This window comes from Hemicordylus capensis, chromosome 7 (assembly GCF_027244095.1).
Source record: "Hemicordylus capensis ecotype Gifberg chromosome 7, rHemCap1.1.pri, whole genome shotgun sequence".
Classification (NCBI taxonomy): domain Eukaryota; kingdom Metazoa; phylum Chordata; class Lepidosauria; order Squamata; family Cordylidae; genus Hemicordylus; species Hemicordylus capensis.
The window spans coordinates 13,948,064-13,964,931 of NC_069663.1; the positions used below are offsets into that span (position 1 = coordinate 13,948,064).

Consider the following 16,868-nt stretch of genomic DNA (forward strand, 5'->3'; position numbering starts at 1 on the left):
GGAGTTGTAGTTCAACAACAGTTGGAGGGCCAAGTTTGCCCACTGCTTTCCTAGCCTTGCCTAGCTCTCTGCTGCTTCTACCTTTGGGGGGGCTGAATTATATTACAGACTTAAAAAAAAAGCATTTGTATTTATGCTTGTGGGATGTATGACTGGTTTTAATTCTCAGAAAAGGAGCTGTGGGCCTGAGGCCCAGATCTTTTAGGGACCTGGCAACGTCCCTGCCTCCAAGTAGAGAAATGTTGGTAAATAAAAAGAGATTTGGTGGTTCTTTGTGGGAACATAGTAAGCTGCCATAGAGAGTCAGACCATTAGCCCATCTAGCTCAGTATTGTCATCACAGACTGGTAGCAGCTCCCCAGGGATGCAGGGGTCTTTCCCTGTCCTAGCTGGGGATGCTGGAGATTGAACCTCAGACCTTCTGCATGCAAAGCTGATGCTCTACTACAGGGAAGGTGGCCATGTGCATGCTGATGCCACACACAGGCTGCTGAGAACAAGGAAGCAGCTATGCGTGGTCTTTTGCACGCCAGCACCAATCCACTGCCCCACCACAAGGAGTGGTGAGGCAGTGGAGGAGCAGGAGAGCAACTGCGTCCCTCCTTAAAAGGAATTGATCCCCACCCCACCGGACCGGCTCAGGTGTGCCCAACCGAACCAGTTCGGTGCTTCCATCCTGAGGCGCCGAACTGGTTCAAGCACATCCCTAGACTGCATCCATTTGCGGTTGATCACAGCTTCAATCCGCAGCCTCCGCATCACAACCAGCTGCAGCATGTAGTCGAGTCGACCAGATCCATGCAGTACAAACTCAGGATTTTAGACTTGGGCAAAGGCACTTGGTGTTCTTTCTGGAGCTGCAGCATCTCCCCAATATTGGAGTCTTTGTAAGGCATGGAGTTATAAACCATGATGACATGGAAACTCCACATACTGTAGATTTGGAGATTGTAGGAGATGCCCTGCTGAGCTTCAGGAGTGGTGTAAATTGTACCACAGAAGGTTATGCTGAGGAACACTCTGCCCAAGGCCTGATCAACTTTGGCCCCCCCAGCTGTTTTTGGACTACAACTCCCATAATCCCAAGCAACAGTGCCCAATAGCCAGGGATTATGGGAGTTGTAGGTCAACATCTGCAGGAGGGCCCAGGTTGAGCAGCCCTGCTCTGCCCCCTTTATTATGGGCCAACCTTTTGGAGAAGCCAAAGCCTGGAAGCTTGATGTGATCATCATTGTCCAGAAGGTCATTTTCACACTTCTAGTCCCAAACTTCCCAACAAGTTTGCAAACTTGTTGGGACCATGTCGGCACCATGGCAATACTTTATGGCTGTGCATAACTGACGGAGCATCTCGCTTGCAAATTTCTTCAGGCATCGCCCTTTGGTCTCGATGGACTCCAGCAGATCCCCTTGAGTGCCAAGTTCCATCACAATGTACACTTTGCCATTCAACATTTCAAAGATCTCATAGATTTTTTATGATGGACTGGTGATTCACTTTGGTTAAGATGTTAGTTTCTCTTGGGAAAAAGCTCTCCAGAAAGTCTGGAGGAACCTTTTTCCGGACTATGATTTTTACAGCGACACCAGATTTCAATAATTTGGAGTTGGGCAATTCCACCTTGGTGTAAAAGCCTTCTCCTAAATCTCTTCCCATGAGGCAGCCTCTTTTCTTGAGGATTACAGCATCGTCTGTGGCACTATGCATAGCTGCAAAGATCAGTTTGGTCACATGGTTAATGTACGTTTACATGTCCATGTGTATTCCATGATGGGCATCTGGGGATTGACTAGTTCTTGGAAGATACAGAACTTTGAGCATTGTGTAATGGTGTTAAGTGTTAAGCGTTGTAAGGAACTTTGACTGTCTTCTGGTCCATCCTCCTGCTCCATGTGATGTCACAAGGCTGAGCTGAGAGTAGTAGTTAGTGAATTAATCCAGATCTAGTATAAAGCAACTAGAAGCCATTCTGGTTCATCCTTGACTGTCACCCCATCTCAGAAAGGACATGGAATTGGTGCATCAAGGGTGGACCCTGCTTGGCAAAGAATTCATGCTTGCTACCACAATACCAATGCACTTACATAGACCTGATATTAGGAACATAAGAAGCTGCTGCATACTGAGTCAGACCATTGCTCCATCTGGCTCAGTGCTGTCTACACTGACTGGGAGCAGCTCTCCAAGCAAACAGGCAGGAGTTGCCTACCTGAAGAGATTGCATCTTCTGGATGCAGATGTTTTACCACTGAGTTATGGTCCCATCCAGTAAGGGGAAAATCTTACAGTGTTCACATGAATTCTGCCATCCAAATGCATATCAAGGTTGGCCTTGCTTAGCAAAGGGGGGAATTCATGCTCACTACCACAAGACCAGCTCTCCTCCTCTTATTTGTGGGTGTGGGTTAAGGGGTTGAGCCAGAGCCGTCACAGAAGAGGTGAGCTTCACACTGGGTTTGAAGGAGGAAGCTGGCACTACATAAGTGCTCCAGGAGACAGGTCCAAGTGTGAGGGACAGCAAGGGAGAATGGCCAGAGTATTTAAAAGGAACAGGAGAGCTTAAGGCAGCACAGAGTGGAAGAGTCAGAGGAGTGAAGGTCGCAGGCAGGAAAATATCAGGATATGAGAGCAGATGGACGGGAAGGACGAACAGCAGAGAGCATTAAGAGTTAAGGCCACGGAATTTACTGTATTTACCAGAATCCATGGCTAGGTTTTTTCCAGATTATCTGGTGTTAGAAATCAGGGGGTCATCTTAAATTAAAACTCCTCTTCCTTTTGGATAAATACAGGTATAACCTGAATATTTTTTAAAAGGCTGTCTTAAATTTAGAGTCATCTTCGATTTGGGTAAATACGGTATCCTGCTTAGGCAAAGAGATGTATTGGTAGCAGCTCACTTTTTAAATTACCTCACAATCTCGACTCATATTATGCTGCACATGCATGTACGCATCTGTACACACACATACATATTGATTGATTGATTTTTGTCTGAATGACTGTGCCTGTGTTCATGATTAAAATGAACCTGAGTACAGGACCCTCAAATGCAATGTACAGATAGGAAAGGTACTGCTGTACTTGTCTTCAATATAGCGTGTGAATAACTGTACCTGTGTACATCGTACACTCATTGGATGAGTGTTGAACACAACCTGTGAATTGGGCTTGTATGTGTGTACAAAGATGTACTTGTGTACAGTGGACACAGATTGAAAGTGTGTGAAATGTAATGTACAAGGCAGTAGTATACTTTGTTAGCAAAAGGAAATAGTTTATCCTTTTCCCCAAGTTCAGGCCAACACACACACATGCACGCATGCACGTACACAGTACTCTTAAATTACCCACCACCCTTCAAATGGCATATAAAATCAGACTTTACTATTATTACTTGCACTCATTGTTTAAAAACATTTTTGCCACTGGCCTGCCACTGGGTTCCCGAGAAAAAGCCCAGGAAGATCTGTTCAGTCTCTTGAATATCATCCACGTGGTTTCTGTTTGCATAACATTGTTAGTTCCATGAAACGATTGCAATAATTAGAATTTTATTTGATGGTTTCGTAACAACTACTTTAGTATTTGATAATAAGCAGGTGCCTCACTCTGCTATTATTCTAATAAATTAGTGCCTGAAATGGCTGTGCATGCTTTGAAAATAATTGACCATATTTCATTGATATTGGTCAAGGCAGCTAGCCAAGAAGCTAGGACTAGTCCAATGACCAGCCATATTCCAAGGCTGAATTACCTTTTTTCCATAACTGTGAATCTGTGGCTACTGTCACAAATCTGGATATGTGTCTCTGGCAGACATACAGAGCAAAGATGTCCCAGGGCAGCAAGGGAGCAGGCTACGAGAACATCCCAACTAGCCCAAAGTGACTCTAGGACAACTAGTTTGGGGGAGCAAACATAGGAAGCTGCCTTAAACCGAGTCAGACAATGGGTCCACTGAGTTCAGGCCTGCTCAACTTAGCCCCACCCCCCCAGTGGTTTGGGGACTCATTTATTTATTTATTTGTTGCATTTTTATACCGCCTAGTATAGAAATCTCTAGGCGGTGTACAGATTAAAACATAATATAGAACAAAACATTTAAAATTCATTAAAAACAGATACAAATCACAATAGATTAAAAAAAACACATTACAATTTAAAATTTAAATTTCAGTTAAAAGCCTGGGAAAACAGGTAGGTCTTCAAGGTCCTCCTAAGAGCAAACAGAGAAGGAGATGCTCTTATTTCAGCAGGGAGCTTGTTGCAAAGTCCTGGGGCAGCCACAGAGAAGGCCCAGTCCCGAGTTGCCACCAAACGAGTTGGCGGCAACCATAACCGAACCTCTCCAGATGATCTTAATAGGTGCCAGGGTTCACCACGGAGACGGCGCTCTCTTAATGGACCGAAGCCATTAAGGGCTTTTAAGATAATAACCAGTACTTTGTGTTTCATTTGGAAACGTATCGGCAGCCAGTGCAGTTCTTTTAGAATCGGTGTTATATGGTCCCTTTGGGTAAATCCAGAGACCAATCTGACTGCCGCATTCTGTACCAATTGTAGTTTCCAAACTACGTACAAAGGCAGCCCCACATAGAGTGCATTACAGTAGTCAAGCCTGGAGGTTACCAGCATATGTACCACTGTTTTAAGGTCATTTGTCTCCAGAAATGGTCGTATCTGGCTTATCAGCCAAAGCTGATAAAAAGCACTCCTGGCCACACCCTCAACCTGAGAAACCAGGGAGAGTTTGGGATCCAGGAGCACTCCCAGACTACAAACCTGATCTTTTGGGGGGAGTGTAACCCCCATCCAAAACAGGCAGATCTAAACCATCTCTCAGATCCCGACCCCCTACAGACAGTACCTCTGTCTTGTTAGGATTCACCTTCAGCTTGTTATCTCTCATCCAGCCCAATATTGCCTCCAGGCAGGCACTTAGTGGGGTTCATGCCATTTCCTGATGAAGTTGGTATGGAGAAATAGATCTGGGTGTCATGAGCATATTGATTGATTGTTTGATTGATTGATTGATTGATTGATAGCATCCCAGACCAAACTTCCTGATGATCTCTCCCAGCGGTTTCACGTAGATGTTAAAAAGCATTGGAGACAGTATGGAGCCTTGTGGAACCCCACACTTCAGCTCTCATTTTTCAGAACAACAGTCACCAAGTGACACCATCTGGAATCTGCCAGAGAGGTAGGAGCGGATCCACTATAAAACAGTGCCACCCAATCCCGCCTCCTTCAAGCAACCCAGCAGGATACCATGATCAATGGTACTGAAAGCTGCCGAGAGATCCAAAAGGATCAGCAGAGTCACACTCCCTTTATGGATCGCCAGTTGGAGATCTTCCATCAGGCTGACCAAGGCAGTCTCAACCACACAGCCCACCCGGAAGCCAGTCTGGAAAGGATCTAAATAATCTGTGTCATCCAAAACTGCCTGGAGCTGAGAAGCAACAATAATTCTCTCAGTCACCTTGGCCAACCAAGTTAGACTGGAGACGGGTCTGTAATTAGCTAACTTTGAGGGATCCAATGCACATTTCTTTAAAAAAAAAAAAAAAGGTCTAATAATAGCCTCCTTAGGGCAAGGAGGCATCCTCTGAGGCATACTTCCTCAGAGAAGTATTTATGATATTTACCAGACCTTCTCTGATAATATGAGTGCCAGATGAAATAAGCCAAGTTGGGCAAGGGTCAAGAGAGCAGATGGTAGGGCATACTGTCCAAAGTAGTTTGTCCACATCCTCAGAAGTAACAAACTGAAAGTGATTCACTCACATGACTTCAGTTCCCATCATCCCCAGCCACAATGGCCTATAGCCAGGGATTATGGGAGCTATAGGCCAACATCTGCAGGAGGGCTGAAATTGAGCAGCCCTGGTCTACACAGACTGGCAGCAGCTTCTCCAAGGTTGCAGGCAGGAGTCTTTCTCAGCCCTGTCTTGGAGATGCTGCCAGGGAGGGAACGTGGAACCTAGATGCTCTTCCTAGAGTGCCCCCATTCCCTAAAGAGAATATTTTACAGTGCTCATGCATTCAGTCTCCCATTCATATGCAACCAGGGTAAACTATGCATAGCAAAGGGAACAATTCATGCTTGCTACAAGACCAGCTCTCCTCTCATAAGTTGGCAAAGAGCATTATTAAGGTAGTGAAGATTTTGCTAAACATTAAATACTTCTAGAGCGAAGGCAATTAGTGTTGTAGTTTAACTTATTAATGAAACTTGCTTATGAAGAAAATAGGCCAGATTGGGTCCTCTTAAGAAGACACTTTTTTTTTTTAGCCAGGCTTTTGGTAATCTCTGAATGCTTTAAATTTTTTAATTGCTGTTTTTAAGTTTGTTTTATTTTGTTTTTCCTGTGTTTATTTTTGTGAACTGCCTAGACCCTTTGAAGGCAGGTGGTATATAAATAAAATAAAATACTGAGGTCATTCACACGATCGCAAGGGGGTGCACTGAGGGGAAGGCAAGGACTTTTGACACACACCCTTCCCCAGGAAGCCCTTGATGCCACCCAGAAATATGTCCCTGAGGGTTGCCAGGCCCTTGGGGAATAGATGACTTCCTGAAGAAGGGGAGGGCATTAAAAATGACTGCTTCCTCACTGCACCTGTGCATTTAAGCTGGGAAGTTCTGTTAGGCTGCTCAGAGGCGTAACAAGGTTGGAGTGGGCCCAGAGACAAGATTTCAAAATCTCCCATCACTGCCTTCCACTTGCTTTTAAGACCTGCAAAACCACATGGTGGGGAGAGATCAGTTGCAAGGCAGCAGATCTTTTATTTCTTTCCCCAAGATTTCAAATGCACTGTGCAATAATTGCTAACCTTATTTGATTCTAATTTTTGTTGTTGTTGCAAGGAGATCTGTTTGGGCTGTAAAAAAAAAGTGTGTGTGTGAGTGGGGAGGATGCATGCTTTTGGGGGGAGCTAGAGGCAGCCGGGGTTGGGGTTTACAGGCCTAGTAGGGTGCAACCCGCAAGATGCCAGAAGTTCTGCCAGGAGATCCGAGGTGGTGTGCACTCCTTTGCCTTTCTCTTCCCCCCCTCCCCTCCCTCGTCCTTGTTGCATAAGCTGTTTCCAGCACCTTATTCACATGCTCCCTTAGGTTTAAACTACATACTATGGTAAAGAGTGATTAAAAATAAAGCGATCTGCGGTGGGCCATGCCTAGATGGGAGGGGAGCGGGGGAAAGTGGGCCATCGGGCTTCTGTTTTCCTAACAGGGGGAGGAAGGGGGAGTGTCGCAATTAAAAATAAATAAAGTGAGTGACCCGGGCCATGCCCAGACATGCGGTGCAGCGGCCATGTGGGTGGGTGGGGGGAAGTGGGCCATAATGCCGCAATCAATGCCCAACGGGCAACGGCGGACACTCTCAAAGTGGCGGCTGCAGGCTACAGTCACCTCCTCTTCCTTGCTCATCGGCAGGTGTCACCTCAGGCAGCCGCCGAGCCGACCTACCCACTCATGTGCCTTCCCTTTCTTGATCACGTGGGGTGCCGCCAGCCAATGGATGGGGAAGGAGGAGGAGCCGACAAGGCCAAAGGGTGGAGAGGGAGGGAGGACAAGGAAAGACGGCGCTCACGCGGACAAGGAGAATTCTTTTTAAAAAATAAATAAAATGCTTCAATCAAGAAGGAGCTGTGGCAGGTGCTGGGTGGGGGGAGGCACATGGCATGTCTCTGTAGCGCCCCCCCCCCGAGGCCGGGGCCCCTAGACAGCTGCCCCCCCTTGCCCTATCGTAGTTACGCCCCTGAGGCTGCTCTCTTGCTGTACCAGGGCATCCCTATTCCGCAAACCAGCCACTCTCCCCCTCCTGGTTCCTGTACTTGAAGACTGTGGTGCAGGGATTAGGAAGGCAGCCCTGGAACGAGACTGGGAAGGGCCCCATTCACAGCCACCACCACCCCACTCACCTGCTGCTGGCCACTCACCTGACGTTCACACTCTGCCGGCTTCCCTTTGCTGGGTGGGGTCATGGTGCAGTCTAATGATGACCCTACACTGGGGCAAGCTGGTGCTATGCCATTATTAGACAGCATCACAGGTGGCCGAGGGAGACAGGCCAGTGGCAGGGGCCCACCAGGTGGTTGGCAGGGGCTGCAGAGGCAAGGAGGCCTAGTGATGATGCAGGCAGTGGGAGGAGCTAGTGGCCCAATGTGGTGACATTGGGAAACTGGTGTCCAGGCGGTAGAAGAGGCAGATCACAGGGGGTGAGAGTGAAGGGGCAAGGCTCTGGTGGCCCCCGGAAGTCCCATGGCTGCCGGCTGCCCAGGGACATTTGTCAGGCTGGGTCATGGCACGGTCCAATGACGACCCTATACTGGTGCCATGACATTATCAGCCAGCCCCTACTAACTGAGCAAAGAGGCACCTCTTCAAGTGGTGGGGCTCTTTATATTTTGCATGGGGAGAGCAACTGGTCTTATCCAACCCCAACACAGCATCTCTCCAGTGGCTGTTGCTGGGTCTATCTTATCTTTTTGTTTTTAAGACTCTGAGCCCTTTGGGGACAGGGAACCATCTTATTTATTTATTTTTCTATGGAAACCACTTTTCACACTTTGGTTAAAAAGCAGTATATAAATATGCATAGCAGCAGCAGTACCAGTAGTGGTGGTGGTACCGGCCCCATTATAGCGACGTGCCTGACGAAAGTATTTAACCCAGCCCTCTTGATTCTATGTGCTGTTACTTTTATGGGTATCGGGAGAATTCAGCCAATAAAAATGACATGCTCCTCCATCAACAGAATTTGGTCCAATAAAAAGTATCACCTTTGTTATCTTAGATATCCCAACTCCAGCAAATCCACAGGATTCCCACAGGAAAAAAAACATATTAGTTCGGAAAGATCATGTTGCCTTCGTTTTGTTCTTTTAAGAGAGCTCTTCTTCTCCCCTCATGGTCTTTTCAGAATTGCATCTGCTTGTTTGTTTTTCCAAAACTTACATGCCCTCCAAAGCTTCACAGATGATGAAAAAAGAGAGAGGTTGGTAAGACCCCACTACCAAGGAGCACTGCCTAAGGCCTCTCCCAGCCCCCGATACATATTGCTGAAGGGTCTCCAACTCCATCTGCTGTGCGTTGTGTTCATTAATCAGCAACGGCTGTCCTCTGCTGATTTAAAAGCCAAAGTTGTGCTTTGGTTTGGATTAGAGCTACATTAGAAAATCATAATAGCTCAACAATTTGTTATCAGTCGTACTTATTATACCTGAGCAAGGTGTGAAACACTAAATTGTGCACTACATGATGCTTTAGTGTTCATGTGCATGGGTTTATACACATGTGCATTACGGATAAGAGCATCCCCTGTCCTCCACTGCATCTGGAACGCTATGCAAAATACTAAACTGCACTACACCATGCCTTAGTGTTCATGTACATGGGTTTTTATGCATGTGCATTAGGGACAAGATGCATTCTTCCCTGCCCTTCACTGCATCTAGGCACACTATGTGAAATAAACTGTACAGTGTACACTACACAATGCCTTAGTGTTCATGTGCATGGGTTTATACACATGTGCATTACGGATAAGAGCATCCCCTGTCCTCCACTGCATCTGGAACGCTATGCAAAATACTAAACTGCACTACACCATGCCTTAGTGTTCATGTACATGGGTTTTTATGCACGTGCATTAGGGACAAGATGCATTCTTCCCTGCCCTTCACTGCATCTAGGCACACTATGTGAAATAAACTGTACAGTGTACACTACACAATGCCTTAGTGTTCATGTGCATGGGTTTATATGCATGTGCATTAGAGATGAGTTGCATCCCCTGTCCTACACTGCATCCGGCATGCTATGTGAAATACTAAACTGTGCACTACACAATGCCTTAGTGTTCCTGCGCATGGATTTATATGCATGTGTGTTAGGGACCAGATGCATCCCCTATCCCCCACTACATCTGGGCACACAACAACCAGATTCAGATATATGGATAACTGTGGCCATGTTCATCAGAACCTGCAATTGCAAACAGGAACTGGAGTGAGGTTGTTTTCTAATTCTTTCCTTTTCTCTCTCTCTCTTTTTCTCTAACAAGAATGGCAGAAGAGCTCTTTTATTAACAAGAAGGACTGATCATGAAAGATAAGCAGATAGAATATAACAACAGCCCAGCTAGATCGGGCCCAAGGCCTATTTAGTCTAGCTTCCTGTTTCACACAGTGGCCCACCAGATGCCCCTGGGGAGCCCACAGGCGAGAGGTGATGGCGCATGCATCCTCTCCTGCTGTTGATCCCCTGAAACTGGTATTTGGAGACATCTTGCCTCTTAGGCTAGAGGTGGCCTATAACCCTCAGACAAATAGTCATTGATAGACTTGTCCTCCATGAATTTATCCAAGCCCTTCTCAAAGCCATCAAGGCTGTGGCTGACACACCACATCTTGATAAAACTGCTAAGTTTTCTTAAGTCTTTGATGAAGAACTTTGTTGAAAGGTTTTTGAAAGTCCAAGGATACTATGTCAACTGGATTACCTTTATCCACACTTCTGTTGAAACTGTCAAAGAACTCCAAAAGGCTGGTGAGGCTGGATTTTCCTATGCAGAAGCCATGCTGGTTCTCTCTCAGCAGAGCCTGTTGCTTAACAATTTTATCCTTGAGAATGTTTTCCATCCATTTGCCTGGAGTAGATGTTAAGCTAACTGACCTGTAATTTCCCAGATCCCCCCTGGATCCCTTTTTGAAAATCAGTGTTACATTGACTACTTGCCAGTCTTCCGATACAGAGCCTGATTGTAGGGATAACATATTTTTTTGCAAGGAGGTTGGCAATTTCACATTTGAGTTCTTTAATTATTCTCGGGTCTGGCCCTGACAATTTGTAATCCCCCCCCCGACAGTTTAGAACGTCACCTCTCACCACCTCTATCTGACTCAGTTCTTAGCTTCTCTCCCTGAAAAGCTTGGTTCAGTCACAGGTATAAGCTCAATATCCTCTGCCTTGAAGACAGATGCAAAGAATTTGTTTATCTTCTCTGCAATCTCCATCATCCTTAATAATCCGTTTCACTCCCTCATCATCTAATGGACCAACTGACTCCCTGGCAGATTTCCTACTTCTGATGTATTTAAATAAGTTTTTGTTATTCCCATTGGTGCTTTTTAGCTAAATGTTCCTGAAACTTTCTTTTCACCTCCCTTATTGTCATCTTGCATTTCTTTTGCCAGAGTTTGTGTTTCTTTAGAATGTCTTCATTTGGTTAGGTCTTCCAATTTCTGAAGGAAGTCTTCTTCCCCTTTATCACTGCCTCGACTTTACTTGTTAGCCATGCTGGCATCCTCCCGGACTTGGTGGTGCCATTCCTCCTTTTTGGTATACATTCTAACTGGGCTTCTAGTATTGTGGTTTTGAGTAAACTCCGTGCATTTTGGAGCGAAGTGACTCTCTTGATTTTCCCTTTCAGCTTTCTTTTCACCAAACTCTGCATTTTAGAGAAGTTTCCTCTTCTGAAATTCAAAGTGTCTGTGTTATATTTCCTTGGGATTCTCTCCTCATATATATGATGGATTTGATCACACTATGGTCCCTGTTCCCTAAAGGTTCTACGACACTGACATCTTGCACCAGGTCCTGTGCACCACTCAGGATTAAGTCCAAGGTCACCTTCTCTCTGGTTGGTTCCGTGATCAACCATTCTAGGGCACAGTCATTCAGCATATCTAGGATATCTGGCCTCTTTGTCATTACCTGAATGTGAACCCAGTCTGTGTGTGGGTAATTGAAGCCACCCATTATTACAGCTCTGACTCTCTTTGACACCTCCCTGATTTCCTTCTGCAACTCCCAGTCACTGTCAGCGTTTTGATCAGAAGGGTGATATCATGTCCCTAGTACCACATTTCCTTTCAGGTATTGTATTGTCACCCACATAGTTTCTATGGAGAGTCTTCCTAGGTTTTCTAGGTTGTTAAATTCTAACATACAGTGCTACTACACTCCCAATTTGCCCTTTCCTGCCCTTTCTACAGAGATTATATTCAGGAACAACTGTGTCCCACTGGTTCTCACATATCCACCATGTTTCCATTATGCCCAGTATATCTATGTTTTCATTAGCGACCAAGCACTCCAGCTCGCCCATCTTGGCTCGGGGGCATCTGGCATTGGCATATAAAAACGGTTGCAGGGGTGCATTTAAAATGATGCCTGGGGCATAGTCGGCAGGTCAATCTCTTCCCGTGCTATCTTTCTTATGGCTGTTTGACCTCTCTGGCCAGCTAGCACATCCTTCTGTCTGTTCTTTACCTGATTCTACTCTGTCCTCTTCTGGTTTATCTGAAGCATTTACACCCTCACACCTTAAGGCAGGCATCTCCAAACTGCGGTCCTCCAGATGTTGCTGAACTACAACTCCCAGCATCCCTAGACACAATTTTTTGTGGCTGGGTATGCTGGAAGTTGTAGTTCAGCAACATCTGGAGGGCTGCAGTTTGGGGGTGCCTGCCTTAAGGGATGGCATTTGTTGAACTGGATACTGCCCAGCTCCTGTTGGCTATCCTCCAGGCATCTTTTAAAAAGTGGCCCTGTGCTTTTATTTTAAGCACCGGCAGTCTGGTTCCATCTTGGTTCACGTGGAGCCTGTCCCTTTTGTACAGGCTCATCTTGTCCTAAAATTTATTCCAGTGCCTTACAAATCTAGACCCTCCTCCCTGCACACCACCGTCTCATCCACACATTGAGTCCCCTAATCTCCACCTATCTCACTGGCCCTGCATGTTAAATGGGTAGCATTTCTGAGATACTAGTATCCCCTGTGCGAGAAGATATGGGCTCATCATCCATGGAAGGGGTCCCTTCTAAGGGAGCATTTCCCTCTTCCTCGGAATGATGTCCTCCTTGCCCAAGACCTTCATTCTCCATGATAGCAGAGGGGCTGTCTGCCTGGAAGTGGGATGCCTCTATCACATCCCAGATGATCTTGCCCACATACTTCTCTGGCTCTCTGAGCTTCTCCAGATCATCCACCTTGGCTTCAAGGGAACAAACTTGTTCCCTTTGAGCCAGGAGCTCCTTGCACCTAGCACACACCCACGACTTCTGCCCATTGAGCAGATAGTCATACATGCATCACTCTGGGCAATACACTGGGAAGCACCCACTCCCCTGCTGGCTTTCTACCATCATGACTGGTTTTGTTGGCCGTTTAGAGTATTTGCAGATTCTTTAATTGAAAGTTAGGTCTTAGCTGAAGTTGTCAGCTATCCAGCAGTTTAAACTTTCATTCCTGAGAATATAAAAGAGGGAGTAGTACTTATCTTCTCTTCCTGCTGAGCTCTGTGTGAACAAGAGGGGCTCCTTTCAAGCTCTCCTGCACACTTCCCCACTAAACTCCATGCAAAACTCCTATGATACCTGGTTGCTAATTCCTGTTCACTAAACTCTGGTTGCTAACTTCCCTGGCTGCCTCCTCTTATGTAGAGAATAGGCTTCAAACTGAGACAATGAGACTCAACAGGAAGTGGCCTCTCCCACCAGGTGTGACTCACTTCAGCCCTAGCTGGCGCCTCCCACTGTCTCTCTCCAGGCAAAAGAAAAACTAAAATTGAAAGCCACACAGCCACCAAAACAAGCCCTGGCAAAAACCAACAATACATAAGCCCTTGCAAAACAACAACAACCAACACACACACACACAGAGGGACTTATCCTCTAAAGAGACACCGCCACTCAAAATCCCCCCCCCCATTTTTTTGTCTGTTTGTTTGAAGAAACAAAGTTTGTTTTTAAAGAAAGGTTTGCTACCTTCTCAGGTCTGCTTCTCCTCTTCCCAGAGTAGCTTTCAAATACTCTTGAATTTATCCATGCCACAAGCATCCAAAACAATATGAATGGCTCAGATACCTTCGTACCATGGAGAGCTAGCAGCCATTAAGTGGATAATGTTTTCATTCAGGATGTATTCACAAGAGAGGCAGAACTCACCTTTTGAATTATTTTGCAGTGATGTCACAAGCTCCTGCGCGTTGCATGTCCACAAGGCGCAATTTCATCTCTTTCAAGACCAGTCCTTCCAGCTTCCACCAGCACAGAGAAATGCAGGGATGAGCATTTGTTACGATGGCTACAATCAAAACATGTCAAAGTGCTTTTTAAACACTTAGCCTCTGTTGGGTTTTATCTGTCGGGTTTTAAAGACCCCTCTGTCTGCCAGTTTCAAAAGTAGTCAGGGATGAGCACGGACCAAGGTTTGTGCACAGGTTCGGCGCTGAATCAGTTTCGGCAAGGTCCAAACTGGTTCGGCAGTGCTGGGGGTGGAGAGAAGCAAGTAGGATCCTTCCCTGCTCTCCGCCACCCCATGCAACTCCCTGCTGCGATGGCACTTCCCCCACAAGAACCCATGCGCAGTGCTAGCATGCACATGGCATCCATGCATGTGCAAGTGCCATGTGTATGTTGGCGCTGCACATAGGTTCTTGGGGGAAGTGCCATCGCAGAAGGAAGCTGCATGAGACGGCAGAGATCAGCCCCATTCAGGGCCTGGTCTCCTCCTTTTTAAAAATCCTGCTCACTACTGAACTAGATGGACCAATGGTCTGGTTCTGTAAAAAGCAGATTCCTTCCTAGAGGCAACCATCTTTGAGCTCCTTCAAGAAGTCAGGTGAAAGGGCTCAAGTTTATTGCTCGAGATTACTCCCTTCTTCCTAGCTCTCTGTAGAACAAAGTGGATCCTCTGTTCTTTTTTTGCCTATTCTTAGCCCTGAGCTTGAGCATCACCCTGACAGTTTCCACTTCTCTTCTTCTTCCATCACAAACACAGGACAGAGAACAAACCTCGTGTTATCTGTCAAGCGGAATCATTTTACAAAGCTAACTCTGATCCCATGGAAGCCTGGGCTGAAGAATTAGGTCACACTGTGTGCAACTGCTCTTTCCAAAGCCCCATGGGGCTCTGCAATTGATTGATTGATTGATTGATTAATGCAGGGCCGATCATTATTAAGACACCTGGCTTTCTCTATCTCTAGGGGCACCCCTGCCTACTGGGGAAGAACATGTGGCTCTGGGATGGGGATTCCTGAGGATTATGCGGTGCTGCTCTATGGGTAGCAACTGTTGGTGGTAGCACCGGATGCCTGATGGAAGTTGGTTGGGAAGCAGAACCTCTGGTGCCAGGCACATGGCCGGGTATGAGCAGAACCTCTCAGAAGGATGCCTCTGGTAGTGACCAACAGTATTTTTGTTTTCAATTTAGAAGCAAGTGGCTGGAGAGAGGTTGCACTCTGTGAGAGATAGCTGAATGGAGCCTTTATGTTCAGGAGCAGTATTCCAGTGAATGATCACTTGCTGGCAGAGCAAGAGCCATTGCCTTCAAATCCTGCTGACCTCCTGGAAGGGACCTGGTGGGTCACTGTGGCAAACACAATGCTGGACTAGATGGTCCGATCCAGCAGGGCTTTTCTTATGCACCGATTACGTCCCATGGCAGACACTCATGTGTTTCTTTTGTCCCCGAGTTGCTTCTGATCAAAAAGGTGATGCAGGGTTTTAACCCGCAAAACCTATCTAAATATCAGCAATCTGGGTAGGACAATGCAGGAGGTGCTTTTCCTCCACTTTTGAGAGAATGCTAGGTAAGCAGTGTGGGCTGGTTATGCTGTCCTACCCAGAGCACAGCTAGCACACCATCAATATCCTAACCTCATAGGGACATAGGAAGCTGCCATCGACCAAGTCAGACTATTGGTCCACTAGCTCAGTATTGTCCACACAGACTGGCAATGGCCTCTCCAAGGTTGCAGGCAGGAGTTTCTCTCAGTCCTATCTGGAGATGCCGAGGCTCACAGCCAAGCCTGGTGGTTCACATGATGGTAGGAAATCAGGCTAGCGGAGGCTAGCCCGATTTTCTACCATCATGTGAATAGCCTCCTGGTGTAATGAACATCCCCTCCCCAAGAGCTGCTCTTGTGGTAGCAAGCATGCATTGTCTTCTTTGCTAAGCAGGGTCTGCCCTGGTTGCATTTGAATGGGAGACTACATGTGTGAGCACTGGAAGATATTCCCCTTAGGGGATGGAGCTGCTCTGGAAAGAGCAAAAGGTTCCGAGTTCCCGCTCTGGCAGCATCTCCAAGACAGAGCTGAGAGAGACTCCTGCCTTCAACCTTGGAGAAGCCGCTGCCAGTCTGTGTAGACAATACTGAACTAGATGAACCAGTGGTCTGATTTGGTATATGGCAGCTGCCTATGTTCCACCTTTCAGTTCACTGTCACATTTGAATTTCCACTGCTGGGCAAATCTCTATCTCTGTGGCGTAATTAAGGGAGACAAAAGTCATTGCGTGCGTGACAGCTTTATACAGCCGGATTAGTCTTTGAGGAACTTCGTGGTCCAATTAGAGCCATTATGAATGATGATCTAACACTCGAAATAGCAGTGGGGCAGAGAGTAATGACTCCGCATGGGCCATGAAACCAGACCATAAGACATGGTTTTTTGAAAAGGCACTCCCACTTGCGGCTCTCCTTCCCAGCAGGGGATGGAGCCATAGCTCAGTGGTAGGGCATCTGCTTTGTAATTGGAAGGTCCCAGGTTCAATCCCTGGCAGCATCTCCAGGTAGGATTGGGAAAAACCCCTGCCTGAAACTCTAGAAAGCTGCTGCCAGTCAGTGTAGACAATACTGAGGTAGATGGACTAATGGTCTGACTCAGTATAAGGCAGCTTGCTATGTGCCTATGTTGGGGTTGGAGCCGTAGCTCAGAGGCAGAGCATCTGCTTTGCATGGAGAAGGTCCCAGGTTCCCAGGTTCAGTCCTTGCTATGGCATTGCCAGGTACAGGTGGGAAAAATGACTACTGCTATGAATGTTTCTAGACCACTTTTCAACAAAT

At 46.6% G+C, this 16,868-nt stretch overlaps 1 pseudogene; it reads right to left on the reverse strand.

Moving 5' to 3' along the window:
* Nucleotides 1-758: 758 nt before the first annotated feature.
* Nucleotides 759-1,708, reverse strand: LOC128332795 (testis-specific serine/threonine-protein kinase 1-like; annotated as a pseudogene).
* Between the last annotated feature and the right edge of the window lie 15,160 nt (nucleotides 1,709-16,868).